Source organism: Marmota marmota, unplaced genomic scaffold, assembly GCF_001458135.2.
Source record: "Marmota marmota marmota unplaced genomic scaffold, marMar, whole genome shotgun sequence".
Classification (NCBI taxonomy): Eukaryota; Metazoa; Chordata; class Mammalia; order Rodentia; family Sciuridae; genus Marmota; species Marmota marmota.
Window position 1 is genome coordinate 15,710,647 of NW_026000205.1, and position 19,878 is coordinate 15,730,524.

Below are 19,878 nucleotides of genomic sequence, written 5' to 3' on the forward strand. Positions count from 1 at the left end.
CTCTTCCTAAAGCAAACTCATAACTAATTTTTCAGTGTCCCAAATCAAAATCATAGGCTACAGCTGAACTTTGGATCTCATGTACTTTTAGGCAAAGGCCAGGAGCAAACCCATACATGTTTTAAACTCGGCAGGCCCCATGCTGAGATCCGTTGACAATGTGGTTCCTTCTAACAAAAATTGTTAGAGGTAAAAGTCTAATAAACCCAAGACACACACATATCCATTTTTATATGCATGCCATTAGATCTCCATTTGAAATTAACAAGGAAGGTACAGAGAATAATCTCACTGAAGGATAAGATGACTCAGACATGGAGCCAGGTAAGAGGATGACAGAAAGACAAGATCCCCCACTGTGTCCTGGGAATTCCAAGGTATTGATCCAAGACAAGCAGAGAAGAGAGAAACTCAAAGCTGAAGTCTGACCAGTGTAAATGAGCATCTCTCCGGGGAATGCTCATGCTGGCCTGGTCAGCTAGCAAGCCACTGACCTTTTGGGAAAAAAAAGAATATAGAATTAAAACTGCCAATAAGGCAAAACAATTACTCAACACAGATTTCATGAGCAAATGAATAAATGGGTGAATAATGTGAGCATTTGTCAGTTGCAGTCAGCATAATAAATGAATCTGATATTAAAATTTGGAGAGAAAAAAACCGACGTGACCCTCTGTCAAATCAAATCACTAAGTAGATCCAGAGGTCCCACTCTGGGCCTCACCCAGTTGCAGAGCTGAGGGTGGACCAAGGGAGGGATGGGTGCTTGATGGCATAGGCCCTTCTTCACTTGCCTGGCCCCTGCTGCCTCACGTCATCAAGAGGTCAGGACAGATGGCCCCAGATCGAAGTCTCGGTCACAGACCCAGGCCTGCTGCGAAGACTCCTCCAGCTGCCAGAAGGTGAGTTCCTGAACCCCAAACCCCAACCCATAGCCCCAGGCCTTGGGCCACCAAATGGACCCAAACTTGGTAGCAGAATACAGGGCTGGGGCCCCCCTACCACCACAAGGCCCAAGTACCGCTGCCTTTGACCTCCACTGTGAGTGCTAGAGCAAAGCAGAGAAAGTACACCTGCAGCTTCTTGATGATGGGATCGGGGTGTGAGGCACAGGGTACATCTGAGGTGCCTAAAACACGGACTGCAGAGCCTACCTGGAATCTCCCCCAGCCGTTCCAGGCCACATCACACCTCCACTCACTAGTCACTCTGCTCATCCGACGGGGGACTCGCTACCCCTTCCCCATACCCAGTGAAATGAGCATGTTTTATTTCCTTGATTTGTTTAAAGGGGGAAACACAGGGCAATCAAGAATGGGCCCTGAACGGGTCAGGTAAGGACACCAACCTCCCTCCTTCCCCAGGGATCCTTTCACACTCTCTCTCTTGGCCCTGTGGAAGCCCCTCCCTGGCAGGTGCTCTCCTGCTTCATGCTCCCTATAGGCTTCCTCACCTGCCCTGACCTCACTGGGGAGCACACACTATCCAGAGAACACTTGGGGAACCAAAGCCCAGAGGAAATAGGACCTTGGGTCTTGGAACCAGTGAGAAGCAAGACCCTCAGCCTCTGCCTTCAGGCCTCAGACCTCCCAATCTTTTCTGGGCTGCTGCTTTCTTAGGCTCTCACTTGAAAGTGCTCAGAGTCTCAGAGGAACAAATAGGTTGGGAGGAGAGATGTCTGTTTCCCCCAAGCAGTCTCCTCAACCCAGCGGTAGAAGGACATCCAGGAGTCCCTCTGCATGCAGATAGCCCTCCTCTGCTGGAGGCATCCTTGCAAACTCCCAGGCAGATAGATACAAGCATGCCTTTGGCCCTGGAACGTCCCTCCAGCACCATCATGAGAATGTGCCCCTCTCCACTCTCCATCATTTTCTCCCTAAGGGTGAAAGACAGTGCAAGGAGCATGCTCAGAGATGAAGTCTGGCTGATCCACATGCCAAAGCCCTGCCAGCCCTGGCCTGGCGTCCTCTCTAAGGTGCCACACAGCCCTTTCACCCTACTGCTGTTATTCTCAACAGTAGCAAAGCACCACTTTGTGGACCCAACCAGGTCTCCACACTGTCAACCCCAACTGCCTCCATAGCCATCTCTAAGTCAGGGAATTCACTCCACCTCCCCCTTTCTGGGCACAAGCAACAGGAGATGACCTGGAGCCCACCAACCAGGTTCCCCCTTGTTGAATCAGCAAAGTGAGATGGGCAGGAGACCGGGAACAATCAGATCCTGGCCCTACAAGTTCCCTGGGCCTCAGCCTAACCTGTGGAATGGGGCAACAACTTTGGTTTCCTCCTGTCGAGGGCTTCTAGAAGGCTCCAATGAAGAACGCATAAGTGGACAAAGCATGAAAAGCATCCATCAGGTTTTACAGGCCAACCCCCGGTTTCAAGCCACGTTTCCCCAGAGAAGGCCCTGAGAAAAGGGGCAAATGCAGGGGTTTGTGTAGGAAGTCAGCACAGGAGAAGCCAGTAGGCTTGTGAAAAAGTGAAGTGGGGAGAGAAAGGAGCCAGTGCAGAGGGGGCTAAGCAGTCTCTAGACAAAGGGCACCTGGGCCTCAATCCTGCAGATTGGGCCTCTGAGACCTAAATAGGGCCCAGCCCCATGCCATCTGCCCAGTGGGAGAAGAAGCTGATGGTCTACCATCAGTTCTCGTCCTGCCATTGAGTGACAGCTGCTCTGGAGGCACCAACTCCCTAGCACTTCTGGCCTGTCCCTATTGCAGTCAGTACCCCTGGGGGGAGAGATAGCCCCCGGGCACAGTCATCTGTACGGGCATCAAGAATCCATCAGGCTATAGGAGCCAGTGGCTGTGTGAACTGAGAGGCACCAACAATGTCTTCTAACCCTGCTAATAAAAGGGTCATTAAGTAAACAGGTGACTGGACTATCTTTTTATAGCCAACCCCTAGACTATCTGCTCCCCAGAGAAGCCATGAGCCTAGCTGGCCACAGACACTTAGAGAAAATAAACACCTGCTGCAGGCTCTCCTGGGGTATGTGTGCCTGCAGTCAGCCACCTGCCTCTGCCCTGCATCTCCAGGCCTGGCCCTGTCTCTGTATCACACAAACCTGTCACGGGCACAGGTGTGCCAGCCACTGAGCCAACCAGTGAGGGAGGAACCACACGAGGACAGGCCCTACCTTCCAGGAGCACAGGGTCACATCTGGGCACTGAAGCAGGCTTGACAGCAGTAGGGATACAAAATAGCATACCCCGTCCCCATTCCAGGAGACCTGGGATATTCAGAAAAGCCATCATCAACTGGAGGCTCCTAAATACTTTAAAATGACACTTAACCAAAGCATCCAGAACCAAAAGTGTTTGCTGATGAAAACCTTAGTGTCCATCAAATCCACTGACCCAGACCACCAATTCTTTGAGCATTCCTACTCAAGAAGATTTTCCTACCTTCATATTTCCGTTCCCAATATGGGGGCAAATTACATAAAAATCACAGATAGCACAAAGAAAAATGCCCGCCTCCAGAGAGCTGAGAGTTCAGTCAGAGGGAAAAGGAATCAACTAAGTAACTATAGAACCAAGTGTGAAATTATCCCTTTTCCCTCCTCTGCTAGTCAGATCCAGTGAACTAGATCTAAGGGATCCACTTGGGACACACTGAGTACACTCTATGTACAGGCACTGGACAAGGGCAGGGAGAGAGGGGCATGGCCCTGTCCTTGGGAACCGGGGAGGGAAGCAAAGACCAGCCTGAGGACAGATCAATCTCACGAGTCTGTGAGGACTCAGACATCTCACCTGTCCTGTTTGAAGAACCCCCAGGTCTTTGTGCAATTCCTACAGGACCCTGGATGTGGCAATACCACAGACAGAAGGGACAGAGCCCCAACGACAAAAGAACCTCACAGGTCCAAGTCCCCTGGCCAAACTCTGATCTGCTCCTAGAACATGCTCCACATGGCCACGAGCTGAGTCCTGTCTCCTAAGGGACGCATGGGGCCTTCAAGCTCCTGAGGACTTGCAGAACAGCAGTACAATCTGCTTGGGGGTGAAAAATGGACTCCCTCTTCTTCATCATTAGGATATACTGGTGATACATGAATCTTATTTTAGAATGACGTTCTCTGCCTTACCCTCAAACCTTCTTATTAGTGCTGGGAAAAAATATTGTATACAAACAGTTATTATAAAAAATTATTTGTATAATGTGCTAAAACGTGCTCTACATCTTTATTTAGCATCATCTCCATGAAAGTATCTCATTTCCTGGAACCTTGACACTGGATTTGCAGAGCCCCTGACACATCTCTCCTAAGCATGTAGAAGGCTGCTTAGACTCAGCACACATCAGCACTAGGCAGAGACCTGTCTGCACCCAACCTGGTAATTCCCATATTCCCTGGGCTTTTTTTTCCCCCAGCATCATACATTATATTTAAGTCTCTCCAGCAATACAAATTTCAATTTGGCCAAGCTCTTTAATATTAATAGTTGTCAATCCAAATGCAGAGTGCATAATAAAAAATTTAATCGAAACGAATAGCTCACATATTTCTCTACCTCCTAAATATAGTTACCAATTAGACAAAAGATTTGGTTATATAACTTTGTAGAATTAAGGCCACCTACTAAAGACCACCAGTTAGGGCTGAGAACGCAAAAATGCCTGATTTCATTCTATTCATTACTCTTAAAGATAAAGTACGTCTCACCTCATCATTCCTTTATTCACAGGAGCAAACTGAACACAGAATTCACAGGCATCAATTCAGGGGAAACTCAGAAGCTAAATTATAATCATAAAGTTATCCATAATGATTAATCCATGGCGTCTACAGGACGTTCCAGCTTACAAGGCACATCCCTGGTAGGAGGACAGGAAACAGCAAGGTCACCACCACTACCCCATTCTGCAGAGAGTATGACTGAGTTTCAGAGACAGAAGTGAGCAGATCTGCAAACCACAGCCAGAGTGGTCCTTGGCACCCAGTGCTCTGAGCCAACATAGCACTTGCCTCATCTCTTACCTCCTTGGACAAAAAAGCATCATTCAAAGAGCTTTTTGCTGTTGTTATTTTGTGTAATGTGAGAACTAAGTTGCTGCTTCTGTTTGCCCTGCTCTTTGCCAAAACCAGCACATTTAACATGGGACCTGCATGGTCGCGGTCCCCCAGGCCCGTCAAAACGGAGAACTTCTCCGGCAGGGCAAGAACAAAGGCTGACTTTCTTCCACTGTGATGGCCAGGACCCAATGAGGGTCCAGAACCCCAGTTTCAGGGGTGACCCTCTGATGACCCAGCATTTCATAGAATCCCTGAGCTGCCTCTTGCATCAAATCCAACATCTCCTCCTTTCCCAGCAACAGGAACTGGTCCTAGAGAGGCTAAGAGATTAGACCAAGGTTACAGAGCTAGTTAGTGGCAGAGCTGGGACTAGAACCCACACACGCATGCGCACCCAGGCACAGGCGCCGTGTGCTCAAGCACTGAGTTCTCTATGCACTGGGTCCAGGCCGGGGCCAGGCTCCCCCAGTTGCGGTGCATCCTGCTGGGCGTGCAGGGTATTTCTTCTGCAAATTACTCTAGGCCTCTTTTGTAAGCTGCTCTGGGCTCTGCCCTGAGCTACATCAAGCAGGAAGTTTAAATGAAATGGCTCCCAAGTTCCTTAAATGGTTTAATAAAACATATACTGACTGCAATGTGCAGTTTATAGTGGCAAACTATTGCCCCTCAGTTGGGAAAAATGACCTCCAGTCGGCAATATTACTTTCAGCTTCGTGATTCTAGTCCGCCGTTGGCCATTCCCTCAACCCACCGGGCCATTCTTTTCCATAACAAGGCTGGCTGAAGCCGCCGTGTGTACCATTGCCGAAGGTGCCGGCAGTGTGCCTGCAAATGGCCTGTTCTATGACGAGACAAAAGAAAGCGGGCAGATGACACTGACACATAGGGAAGACAGGAACGCTGCTCGGACATCAGACAGTCGCCAGGAAATAAGTGTAAGGGACTCAGAGCTATTGGAGGAAATTAAAGGGGTGTCAAACAGAAAGCACCATGTGTGTGCATGTGCATGCATGTGTGTGAGTGTGTGTGTGTGTGTGTGTGTGTTCCCTATTCAACATCACCCAGAACAGAGATGGGCAAAAAGTTAAGCAGATTCCCGGGGAAAGATCTGCCCAAAGTCCACAAATGATCTTGGCATCTGTAACCATAAGATTTAGAAAATGCAAGGAGAGTAGAATATAAATTTCTAAAACGGCTCCGCTATGTTAATAACAAATAGCTATTAATAACGCTTCTAATCACAAATGCCATTTCCGATATTTGGTGCTGAGAGGTTTTGCCTCATCTGAAAAGTACAGGGATTTGACTGCCAGAAACTGATGACCTTTTATCCTAAACTGTGCATTGAGATGGCTTGTTAAGCTCATTAGTATTATATGGTGAATTAGATTAGACATTTTATGATTTTTCAAAAAAAGGCTTTTTTGATATAAAAAAGCAGCAATTTCCTTTTTTTGACATTTTTCATTTTTAAGGTAATAAAAATGGCACATGTGTACCGTGGCATAATGGATTAATTAAGGAATATTATGTTTATCCTAACTCTTAACCGAGTTGTACATCTTCATAACTCACACATAAAAATTAATGCATTATCTTATACCATGGGATGATAGATTTTCTATTTTTACCAAACCTGCTCAGAATACATTGTTCTAAATTGGATTATTCTGAGAAATAGTGAATACCATATTCTGATATCATCAGTCCAAAATTATATTGTTATTTTAAAATGTTATATTATTATATATAAAATCAGAGCTTCCTCTCTAATGTGGCTTTGAATTGTCAGTTATTCTGGCTCTTAGAAGATCAAGCTTCTCCCTCCACCTACACTCACAGGCAGCCTATTTTATATCTTCTCTCATTCACAATGGATTTGTTGTTTAAAAAAACACATGCATTGCATCAAAGAATCACTGGACGATGTTTTTTGGCTATTTCTTTGTGTCTTGATGGTAGATGTGAATATAAAAGAATATTCATGCAAGATTCATAAGGGCCCCAGATTTCTAAATCAACAGATGAAAAAAATCCCTAAAAATAATAATGTCCAGATGTTGCTTATTTAAATGAGCTGTTGCCATTTAATGTTGCCAATCACAAAGTGAGAGAATTTGTGAATTTCAAGGTATTCATAATTTACAGAAGATTATGATCTTTTTTTTTAATCCAGGAAGCATCCAGGGTTATTAAGATGAACAATTTTCAATAAATACAAATGATGCTCTCACGGAGACCACCTTTATAACCTTGGTCTTGCCCACACTCTCTGGTTGTAGATTCTCCCTCTTATCCAGGCCCCCTTCAGGGGCAAATGTAATTTACCAGGCCTGAAATGCAGATCGTTTTTAATGTGCTAGAAACCTCAGAACTGGACAGACTCTTAGGAATCATATAGATCTAATTTCTCTTCTTATTGGTAAGAAAATTGAGATCCAGGAACTCAAAACATTTGACCCAGAGTCCTGTAACTGAAAAAGAAAAAAAAAAATACCAGAATCCAGCCTTCTGGGGTCCACCTGCCAAAATATAGGTTCAGTGTTATATAATCCTGGGCCCTTCTGCATTGCCAAAGGAGCTTGTGGGAAATGAAGATTCCCAGGCCACAACCCAGACCCATATGCCTCTAGGTCTGAGGCCTACCCTTGAAACGCTTTCCTTCAGCAATTCTGAAATCAGCCTGTAATCTACTCCCTGGTCCTACGCTCCCTGACTCCAGAAAAGTTTCTTTGGAATGAGACAGGATGGAGGAGTCAGCATCACTGTTCTTCCAGAGAACTTTCAACAGCTCTGGGTTCCTGTAAGGCTGTCCATCCCAAAGCTAACACTAACAGGAAATGTTCATTTAAATGATCACCAGGAGATTTGTACTCAAGAGCCTGAAGGGGCACAATGGAAGACACAGCCACCCTGACCCCATAGGACCTCCCTTGGAGAAACCCCAGACTCGAAATGGAACTTCCACGTCTACACTCTGGGCTGCACATGACCCTGGGTTTCCCCAGTCCTCGATGCTGTATGGCAAGGTAAAGGAAGACACGGTCCCCTTACACAGCTGGTGACGCAGGGTGAGGACCACATGAGGACACTGGGCATGCCCATGCCTCTCTGGTCCAGATGTAATCAAGGAGCTGGGTTCCACCCAGAATTTGTGGCCATGTGTCTTCCATTTCTAATAGGTGACTGGAATTTGCCCAATATTCTAAAGGGGAAAGGGTTTGGGGAAGGACCTGGTAGAATTCCTGAAAGAGGGGCACAAGGTTTACGGGGGAAACTTAATTCACAAGGTCACTGTGCAAGGCCAGTGGCTCCTGATGCCTGCCACCTAAGCCCCCATGCCAGATGGCATGTATTACCATAAAGGTGGGCTCACCCCACAGGCTATTCATTTATCCCTGAGAAAGGGCTGCCTTTCCCCCAGTACACAGCCACTCCTTAACCTGAGCTGACATTCTCTCTACAAATCCTAGGATAATATTTGCAGGTCACTTGCATCCTATGTGACCCTGCAGAAAAAAAAAAAAAAATGGAGTGCCAAGCCACCCCTGGTAGATCACAGTTATGTGTGTGCTGGGAAACACGATTTGAGAGAGACACAGCTCCAAGATTTAAAAACACCTGAGCCACCTCACTTGAACAGGTTTTTTTGCTTATTTGTTGTTGTCATTTTGGGTCTGTTTTGTTTTGTTTTGTTTTAGTTCAGGAATAAAGCCTTCAAGCATTTTTTTTTTTAAAGTGGCTTAGGTCAGGATCAAAAACATTCTCTTAACAAAAGCACCTAAGTAGATAGTCCATTAAACTGGATTTAAACTTTACCCCACATATCATTGCTGGGCATACTAAGAGATTATGTAATTACATCTAGAAAGACTTTGGTAACCAGGTGCCCAATAGCAATCACAGTAGAGTCTCCAAATCAGCCTTTCGCTAAATCCATCTACTTTTAAGTTGGAGACAGAACACGGACACATTGAAGGGAAGATCCTTAGGTTTGGTGTTGAACTGCACTTCAGGACATTTCTGAAGATGGAGGGTCTCAGTATCAAGTACACAGGGAAGCAGCATAGTTCTGGATATATGGAAGGGTCTTCTTGGTGAGGATCTTGTGCCTGATTTGGAGACATCTCACACAACTCAGCTTTCCTCAGTAAGCTTGGCTCTCACCTTCTCTCTGCTGCTGACACCAGTTATAAACACTTAGGCCCAACACACATCAGAGGAACCCGGAACAAATACAAAGATGACAGGTGGCTCAAATGAGGGTTAAAGGATATTGCCATATTTACCTGACCAATAGGGCCAACTGTCATTGGAAGACCACATGTTTATCTGTGCCTCCCTTCCTCCTAGCAGGGAGGCCCCCCACCTCTGAACTGAGCCCACTGGGTGAGCAGGGAGAAGAGCTAGCTCTGGCACAGTCTCAGCAAGAAGCTGTTGTGGTGGACGCATTCCTAATCCCCCGGGGATGCTGGAAGCAAGCTGCAGAAACAGAACGTGGACTTTGAAGAGATCCACCCGCCCCTCCCAGACAGGCCCTGGATGACTCCCAGAATCTCCTCCCAGACTATTCTATACAATCAAGGGCCAAACAGAAGGGCTTCGCCCAAGAGGAAACTCACTGGCCAGGAGGTATTGGACATTTGGGACTTGGACCAAGAAGAGACAGCCACAGTGACCTCTCCCAAGGAGAGGGCTGCCCTGGGTATTCAGGACCTCTGAGCTCTGTCACCTGGACCCAGACAGTGGGACCTGGACAAAGCTGTCAACACTGTACTCCATGGCCCTGACCTGTCAGTGGGTCTCACTGTCCTGTAGCTTAACCAGTGCTACTGCTCTCTTCCACACCCGGGAGGCAACACCAAATGCTCATCTTTGAAATGGGATAATGGCAGCACTCATTTCATGAGGTCGTTGCAAGAATTAAATGAGATCATGCATATCAAATGAGAACAGCGCTTGACACCCACGGGCAATAGGCACTAGCAGCTGCACACATTTGATGTCATCAGAGGCTGAGCTGCCCAGCACCAGGCCAGGCCCCATGGAAGCCTCACACAAGGTGTGAGCACTCCTGTGCAAGAGGAAGCTAGGACTTCAGCATGTGAAACACTCGCTGCAGGGCAGGGCAGGATTAGGGGCTGTCATGGCCACGTCTGGCAACAGGGTGAACAAGGAGCCTACCTGGTTTCAGAGTCAGCATTCACCATCCCCAGGATTAAAAGTCTTGTGTTTACCAGAGGTTTTTAAACATTTGTCTTCTACCCACAAATCTTTTTTTCTAACAAAAGTTTACCAAGGCAAATATAAAACAGATGTGCACAGAGTGACCCTGGACGGAGGGCTCTGGGTGTCCTGGACCCACCAGCTCCAGCTCCCTCCAGATCTCTGTTTAATGACTTAGCTGATTACATGAAAGTGAAGTTTCTCAAAGTTCAGCCCCTGGACCAGCAGCATCAGCTGCTATGCAGAACTTGTTAGAAATTCAAGTTCCTATATCCTACCCCTGGAACTTCTGGATGGAAAAATTTGAGGTGGGGCCCAAAGTGTTTTGCCACAATTTCTCCAGGAGATTCTGGTGCCTGATGAAGTTGGAGATTCATTCCACTACACCAGTGGTCCATGCCCTCGTTATATATGAAGAGGGCTCTCCAAGTTACCCCACTCTCTACAAGCTAGTTCATGATTTGACTGGTTTGGGTGAGACCCAGACATTGGTGAGTCTTAAAAATCTCTCCAAGTAATTCTAAATTGGCCGGTAAGGTAAAGAGCCACCATCACAGTCCTTATTACTCAAAGTGTGGTCCAAGGGCCAGCAGCACAGAGTTGCCTGAGAATCTGTTAAGTATGTGGAACCTCTGCTCCCCCAGGCCTACTGAATTGGAATCTACATTTTACCAAGATCCCAGGGGCTTTGCATGTACATCCTGACACCTTTATCTAGGTTATTCTGTATAAAAACTGCAAAGAACCTAAGGCACCATGTGGCCCAAAGCACTCACCCTCCAGGTAGGAATCTGCGGTTGTATCGTCCTGAGACTTCTCAAGGTCACCCAGGCTGACAGCAGCAGATCAAGGGTTGGAACAGTTTCTTTACTCCAGAACCATGTCTCCTTTCCACACCCCCACAGCCTCCATCTGAGCAGGTTTGCCTCAGCCTTCCCTTAGAACATTCTCTCAGTCTGCAATCCTGAGGCCTCAGAGAGAGAAGGGTTGGTGGCCACCCCACTGAACTGTCCCCAAACTGCTTCTAGGTCATTTGCACTCAATGTCTTATTTCTGGAGTCCTGGCAATACTTGGAGGAATATCATATTTCTAGAAATATTGAAGTCATATTTAAACACACACACACACACACACACACGCACCCCTCCCCTGAGAAAGTTCCTTCCCCTCTGGGCAGCAAGCTTCTCAATATTAGGGGCCACATCCCACTCACTAGGACTGAGCATAGAGACCCTGGATAGACACAGAGCACTAGTTGTCAAGAAATACTGAAAGAACCAAAGGCAGCAAAGTCGAGGTCAGATGAGATTGTGAGCTCTGTGACCACCACCTACTGGGCTACCAGGCAGGCAGAGGCTACACCAGGCCAAGACCTAATCTTAAAACAGATAAAAGGCCATAGACATCCCTATTTCCAAAACACATGAGCATAAGACATCACACATTGCTCCCACTTAATCTCAGGCACAGAATAATCACCATACTCATTCATTCCTCAAATACCTACCAACTACCTACTAGGTACAGGCCCTGTGCTTGGAGCAATACTGCAAATTTCCAAGGATGAAATTCAAAATCCAAAGTCATGGCTGTCTTTCTTGCAATGTGCTAACATGCCCATCACATTATCATCCTACAACTCAGATTATCCTACTCTCCATTGTGTCAGATGAATTGAGCCAGAAAGCTGTAAGGGTAAGGGTGCAGCTCTGCTGGACTTAAAACCACAGCCAAAAGTTCATGAAAAACACTGTTGTGCTTCCCACTGGGACCACGTGAAGCCCATTGTTGAAAGGCCGTAGTCACTGGGGGGAGGTGTCACGCATTCCCAAACCGAAAAGGAGAGCCAGGAACTAACACTTTTGCATGAAGTAGGCTCAAGACCAACCATTCCCAAGGGCCCCCCTCCAGCATCCTCTCCATACTGGGGATGGATAGAATATTTCCATAGTGCATACAAATATGTAAAATCAGCTAAGACTTTTCTCTCCATTGAGGAAAGAACAAATAACTATCCATGCTTTGTGTTCTGTATCAAGAACTATCAGAAGGCTCCTGGTACCAAAGTCCACTCACCCTGGTGGGTGGAGAAGGCGGTGAGGAGGGGAGGAGGCAGAGAGAGTACAGCCTGCCCCTTACTAGCAACTGTGTGCCAACTGACTTCTGAGCCTGTGAGACCTAGGGAGTGCCCAAGACTGTCTCTGAGAAACAGGAAAGCAGATCTCTGCATTTAGAAAGTGCATACAAATATGTAAAACCAGCTAAGGGCAACAGTGTCTATGCCAGGATTCTTTCCAAACAGCATGTGGCTGAAAAGGATCTACCAAGACATCCCCTGGTATACCCCAGTTTTCTTCTCCCTCGATGATGGTAGTAATAAACAATTTATTTATTTATTTGTTTTCCAGTAGAATGCATTTTGACACATAGTACACAAATGGAGCACAACTTCTCGTTCCTCTGGCTGTACAAGGTTCAGAGTCACTCTTCTAGTGTAATTATACATGTATGGAGGGTAATACTGTCTGTCTCTTTCTATCGTCCTTCCCATCCCCACAACCCCACTCCTCCCCTGACTCCCCTCTACACAAACCAAAGTTCCTTCATTCTTCCCTGTCCCCCGACCCCACTACGGATCAGCATCCACTTATCAGAGAAAACATGAGGCTTTTGGTTTTGGGGGGGATTGGCTTATTTCACTTAGCATGATATTCTCTAGTTCCATCCATTTACCTACAAATGCCATAACTTCATTCTTCTTTAGGGCTGAGTATATTCCATTGAATAATAATTCATTTTCTAATGCAAGAAGAAGTTATCCATTGACTTAGCTTTCCCTCTAATCCCAAGGAAGTGTTGTGCACGTGGGCAGGCCAGCACCCTGAAACCATTGCCTTCTTCAGCAGAATTGAAAGCTCCCATCTTGCCATAAAATGCAGGGCTTGGGTTTGACAATTTACATATAATTAAGCTGTGGGTGTAGCTCGGTGGTAGGTGGTAGAGTGTTTGCCCAGCCTGCACGAGGTGGATTCCTGACACTACCCCAAAACACTTCATTTAAGAAAGAAAGGAAGATTCAGTTACCTAATGCCTCCTCCAATTTCTATCTTGTCTCTCAATTTATCACTTCTCCCAATGACAATATCATATTTTAGTATAATTTTTTTCTCCACCTGAGCTGACCTTAGACTTACTAAAAATTCCAGTTCCCTGCAAAGAGCAATCTTTGATTGATCCCAGCAGCTCGGGAGGCTGAGACAGGAGGATCGTGAGTTCAATGATAGCCTCAGCAACAATGAGGTGCTAAGCAACTCAGTGAGACCCTGTCTCTATATAAAACACAAAATAGGGGTGGGGATGTGGCTCAGTGGTCAAGTGCCCCTGAGTTCAATCCCTGGGGTACCCCCCGCCCAAAAAAATGAATGATTACATTTAAAGGGGTGGCAAGGAATGCAAGACTGGGAGACACAGGGACAGGCACATGCGTCCTTTCTCCCTCCATTTTTCAGACATGTGGCTTGTACAAGTAGCTTGTCTTTGCTGATGCTCAGTTTCTTTACAGAGTGGATTTCTGAGGGTAGAAAGCTCTTACCCTCAGGAGGGGCTGGCAAACATTCCCAGTTTAGGGTCAGGTGATGAATATTTTTGACTCTGCAGGGTGGTGACAACTACCCAACTCTGCCACTGTACAGCTTGAAAGCAACCACAGACCAGGGCGAATCCCCAAAAGAACTGAGAGCTGAGTCTTAAAGAAATGGGTCAACCCAGGCTCATGGCAGCACTAGTCACAATAGCTATGAGTGGAAGACACCCAAATGTCCATCCATGGGTGAGTGGATGAAGAAAATGTGGTCTCTACCTACAAGGGAATGTTATTTGGCCTTTAAAAAGAAAGAAATCCTTTCAAGTACTGCAGCATAGATAAACTTTGAGGACATGATGCTAAGCTAAATACTGCCACCCAAAAGACTAAATACTATATGGTTCCACTTATATGAAATAACCTACAGTAGACACATTCCTAGAGACAGAGAGTAGGACAGCCAGTGCAGGGGTTGGGGGTGGGGAGAACAGGGAGTTGTCCCTTGGCTACAGCATTGCCATTTGGGAAGATCAAAAGTTCTGTTGATGGTTGGTAGTGATGGTTGCACAATGATGTGATCGTCACCAAACATTTTAAACTGCATACTTTAAAATGACCAAGATGGTAAATTTTATGTTCTGTGTATTTCACAGCAATTTTCTTTAAATTCTTAAACGTCATAAAAGTAAAATGGGCAGTGTGCTCTCTATGACTGAAAGGCCATAGCTGACCAATCCTTAGCCTGGGGGCATAAAAACAGCACAGTGTACACCTCAAAAAGAGGAAAAATGAGTGGAAGGGTATCAGGATTACACGTGAAAAGAGTGCTCCAAGGCACATAAAGATATTTCTAAGACGTACTCTTTCAAGCCTTGCCAAGCACCCACCCTGGAGCCAATAATCATCTGGGCATAGACACAAAAATAAAGAGAGAGATATCCCTGAGCCTTACAATCCAACCTTTGCATCTCACACCCCCGTCCAAAGGAAGACTGCCTGTGCGTGCTGATGGGCCCATGCTGGGGTGCACGGGGGGCGCCCTGGGGGCCAGGGGTCAGGGGCAATTAGGCCACTCAGGCACTTACATGGCTCCTGTATGGAGGTACACCCTCCTTGGAGTGGTCAATGATCTTGTCAGGGACAGAAAAGTTCAATGACTACAAGGGTGAGTTTAATTATATGTTGTCGCTGACTAGCAGTGGTTACGATGGTACAATTACACATGTAATTTATCAGCAAGATACTTGCATACATAATAAACCAAAAGCAAAACATTATATTTCAGTGGAATCTAAAAATATAAAACTGGGCCGTGATGTGGAGCACACTCACTTGCGAGGGGATGGAAGAGCGAAACCATGAGTGTCCCCTCCCTGTCAAGAGCAGGCGGTTCCCACCCACAGTGACCACGTGGCTTCCATCCCAGAAATGCACTCCCCACACACCACGTAAATCCCAAACCCCCAGTGGTGTGTCAACAGCACGCCTTCACAGAGGAAACGGGACTGAGAAACTGGCTTAAGAAACTCACCAGCCTTTCTGACACCCTCTGAACTCGCTAACCAAGGTCCCCAGAGGGTGCTGGGGAGACCACATGCCTGGCAATGTCTGGGGGTTCCTAGCCCTGGTATGAGCCAGAGGAGAAAAAGTTAATTACCTGAAAATGATCTACACTTTCATTAATTTTGAGTCGAGAGGGAGAAAAGAACAAAAAAATTACTGAATGGAAAAAAAATGAAAATAATAACAGCAACTCACATTTATTAAATGCCTACTTAGCCCCACTGTGAAGTGTATCACAGAGTGTGATCTATTGCACTGCCATTGCTGTTATTCCCAATTTACAGATGAGAAAATTGAGGTGTAAGTCCAGTGACATGCTCGTGTAGTACGTGAGTCCTAAGTCAGCATTCCAACCTGGGAAATCTGGGTCCAGAGCACGCATGTTTTTTACAGGTTTCCAGGCCTGGAATGGCAACTAGTTAATCTCTCTATCCTCTTCATTATTTTCTCACTGGTACTGCCATGATGTCCATTGCTCCATAATTTGACAGTCAAGGATGGGGTGACCAGGACCATTCTCATCACATGAGCTGTTTCCTAGTAGATGGTTACATTGTATACACCATGCCTGGGGATTGGGGATCCTACTCCCCAGAGTCTCAGTCAATCTTCTAAAGATGGTCAACTCTATACTTTCATCAATCTTTTTTTTTTCAAGAATATCAAGCGTGATGAGTCTGAAGAGGACACACTAAAGCCTCTAAAATACATGAAATATACTGTATGCTACAGTTTTGCCCAGGAGATGGTCATTCGGTCACAAGGACAAGATGGGAGGCCCAGTTTTCTGAGACTCATGAATTCCTCATCCATGTTCTACTTTGAGAGCGGTCACCTTCTCCTGCTTTGTCTCCATGTCTTCAGTCCAGGTCATCCATACGTATGCCCTACGAGACTTTTAAACATATTTTTACAACAAAGTGGTTTTCAGCTCACAGAGTTTGCCTAGCATGATCTTAGACATGTTTTTCTTTTCTATTTTTTAAAAAAACTGGATTGCAAAGAAGAGATAATGAGAATGCCTTTCTATAACTGGCCATTTTGAAATTTTTAAAAAAATTGGGAGGCCATGGGGTGAAGACATGGCAAAATAGGTATTTTCTTTGGCCAACTGGGCCCACTATTGTAAGGTTTATATTAGAGCTGGAGATAGAATCCTATCTCCCACCCATCTGGCCATTCCTTCATCTCTCCACCTACCCATCCATCCATCCACCAATCATCCATCTACCCAGCCATCTACCCATCCACTCACCCATCCTTCCATCTACCGATTATATTCTTTATGGAGAACCTACTGTATTTTAGGCATGATTCCAGGAACTAGGGAGGTTAACACTGAACATAAAAGGTCCCAGTCCTCACCAGGCACACCACCGCAGTAGGGGAAACAGACCAGAAATAGGCAAAGAAGGAGCAGGTCACCAAAAAGCTTTCCTGCAACACACATCACAACATATTTGGAATCTTCCTAACACAAAGGTAAATTAAATCCATTTGCTCATTTGTTGTTATCATCAAAGATCAGTTGTAAAAACAAACAAGAGTGTCTCATATGGAAAATGTTAATGGTTCAAAAATGTATTCCAATGTGGCAGAATCATCTGAGGGTAAATACTGCAGGCAATATTTTTATGACAAAAGCTTTATTTCTCATCTTCTCTATCCTTGATTTAAATATATACATGTATGTGGGTGCACACATATCAAGATTCAAGTATTTCAATATAAATTTTGTATTCAAATACTTTTCCTGATTTCAGTTGATTGCATATTTGGAGCCAATGTTGCAACAGTAATTTTTGTTCTGAATCAAAAACAAGGAGATCTCTCTCTCTCTCTCTCTCTCTCTCTCTCTCTCTCTCTCTCTTTCTCTTTTTCTCTGCCCTGCTCAACACCTTCCTCCCCCTCTTCCCTGCCCTGTTGCCAACACTCTAGCCCTAAGAAGCCCAAATATCCAAGCCGCTGTCAGAGCTGAGTGGTATCAAGAGCAAAACCTGTTTCTTCCCATTTATTTTCTTGCTGAAGGTTTCTGGGGCTGTTCCGGGGCCGAGGCTCTGGCTAAAGCCACATCACAAAGCACCGCCTCCCCCCCCCCAGAAGGACAAACCTCCCCACTTTGACTGGAGTGTGTAATTGTTTGAATACATCTCTCTGGCTCTACAATAATGTCATCCTTGGTTGACACAGATTTTAAAGCCCTTTGAAAAGGTGGAATGTTATCAATCATGAGCGTGATTATAATGGGATTTAAGTGGAAGAAGCGAAGATCCAGGACCTTACTGGGGCCAGGCTCTGTGGCAGAAGAGGAGGGAGAAAGAAGAGGACCGTGTATCAGCCAAGAAAAGGAAACAGTGTGTGCCCTCTCTCCCAAAGCCGAAGATGTTCAAGAAACACCGTGAAACTCAGCAGCTGTGACGGGAAGACCCCAAACACCCCAACATGCCTGCTGTGCCTGTGTCACCTTAGACCAACGGTTCTCTCAAAAGGGCTGATTGGATCCCCTCCCCAGGGGATACTTGGGGATTCCTGGAGATGCACTGGGTGTCACAGTGGGCGGAAAGGGGTGTGCCCCTGGCCTCTCATGGGTAAAGGCCAGGGATGTTGCTAAATCTCCTACCACACACGTGACAGCTTCCCACACCAAAGAATTATCCAGCCCCAAATATCAATAGAGCCAATGCTGATGAAGAAACCCTGTGTCAGACCCGGACAGGCTAGCCCAAAGCTAGGGGAAGGTACGGATGGAGAAATTGCTGGGAAAGTGGTAAGACACTGCTTCTGCGTCTCTGCCACCCCACCTGTGTGCCAGCAAACTGAGGCAGGTGACCGAAAAAAGGACAAAACAGATTGAGGAAAGAAAAGCAACTTTGAGCCAAATTATTTCCTCTTCTGCCTTTTGATCTAAAATGCACCTTCTTTATTACAAGTCTGAAGGGACTGGAAACTCAGCTTTTTTTTTTTTTTTAATTCAAGGCAAAATAACCCTGGCCCAACAAAAACAAAATAATCTCCATGGCAGATCACTGGGACTGTCAAACCTTCTATTTGACAAATCACAATGGTGCCTACAAATGTAGAATTCACCCATCAAGCCCAATCACATGCCTGGGATTACTAAGGCAAAGAATTGTGAATTTCATTAAATATGTTAAAGGGGAAAAAATCAGCTTTGAAAAATAGTAATCCTGTCTTTCAACAAAAATATTATAGGAAGCTATGAATTTGGTAGATCCGAATAGGATGTTGGTACATGTTTTACTAAGGTAATATAATGGCACACTATTATTAGATCACATTAATCATTACTGTGCCAACGGCACTGACAGCCCCACTGAAAAGGATTGAAAGGCCTGGTAATGGATATAAATTACCCATTGTGTGATAAAAGGATTTTTACTAAGAAGGTAAGAATAAAACAGCAAATTTCTAATATAACTGTTGTGTAAAAACCAAAATAAAAGTAATCCTCGGTCAGTAATATCCACAAAATCGAAGTAAGCACTTTTCCAACAAGATAAAGTCACAATAAAAAAATATATATATTCAGTACAATATAAAATTAATTTCTGAGTGCATAATTCCACTATCAATTTCCCTGGTTTATGGAGTGACCTCAGAGATGCATGGTCAGGAGAAGGTGGGCTCCGATAATTAGATCTGAGGGTGAGTTTACAGAGATATCAGGGGCAGCCTCACAGGGGGTCACGGAAGGCATCGAGTCCATGCACCGGCCCTTCCTGCCGCATTTGATTTTAAGCTGTTATCATCGGCCTCTATGGCGGGAATCTGCTCCATCGCTGAGTGTGTGATCTTGAGTCTGATGGAGATGATAAACACAGAGGTGCGCTGGGCCAGCCCACCAAATCACAGGGTGAGCAATGGGGACAGGATGGCACCCAGGTGGTGCTCACATGGGGTCACCTGGCTTACAGCAGCCTCACCAGGTCACCAGCTCTGACTCCAGGTTACCAGCTGGTCAATGAGCAGTGACTCAGGGTGTCACTCCAGAGAGAAAGAAGTCGCCCTTGGAGGACTTTGCCCCTTTCTGAGCCTCAGGAGCACATCTTAGTGCTGCATGTTTACCCCACCCAGCAGACCTGGAACCCTTTCTCCCTCCCGGAGACTCTGGAGTCTGGAAGTTTCTTTGCAGGCCCCCCACCCTCAGAGTAAAAGGGAGAACCTAGGAAGACTCTTTACTCAGCACAAACCCAAAGAAGACAGCCTAGACTCCCCCACAGACGCACAGACAGACACAAGTTTCAACAAGCTACAAAGCGATGATCCTTACCCGGCAAGTCTTAAAGCAATGAGGCTCCCTCCTGGGTCAAGGATATTCTTAAAGCCGTGGTGGTCAGGAACTGCAAAAATAAAACCTGTTAGAAACTTTAAATGTCAAACACATAGACTTCAATAAGCATTCGTTCAAGGTAACGATTTGCTGGGTTACTTGAGATCCTGAAAATATTAAGTAGCCCCCCCC

General features: G+C 45.8%; 1 protein-coding gene across 6 annotated transcripts in view; it reads right to left on the reverse strand.

Moving 5' to 3' along the window:
* Znf536 (zinc finger protein 536) overlaps positions 1 to 19,878 on the reverse strand; it is a 436,688-nt gene that overhangs the window by 361,781 nt on the left and 55,029 nt on the right. For all 6 annotated transcript variants that reach the window (XM_048791005.1, XM_048791009.1, XM_048791007.1 and 3 more), the window contains exon 2: positions 19,687 to 19,756. The gene's annotated coding sequence lies outside the window, so the exon portion shown is untranslated. The remainder of the gene's footprint in view (positions 1 to 19,686; positions 19,757 to 19,878) is intronic.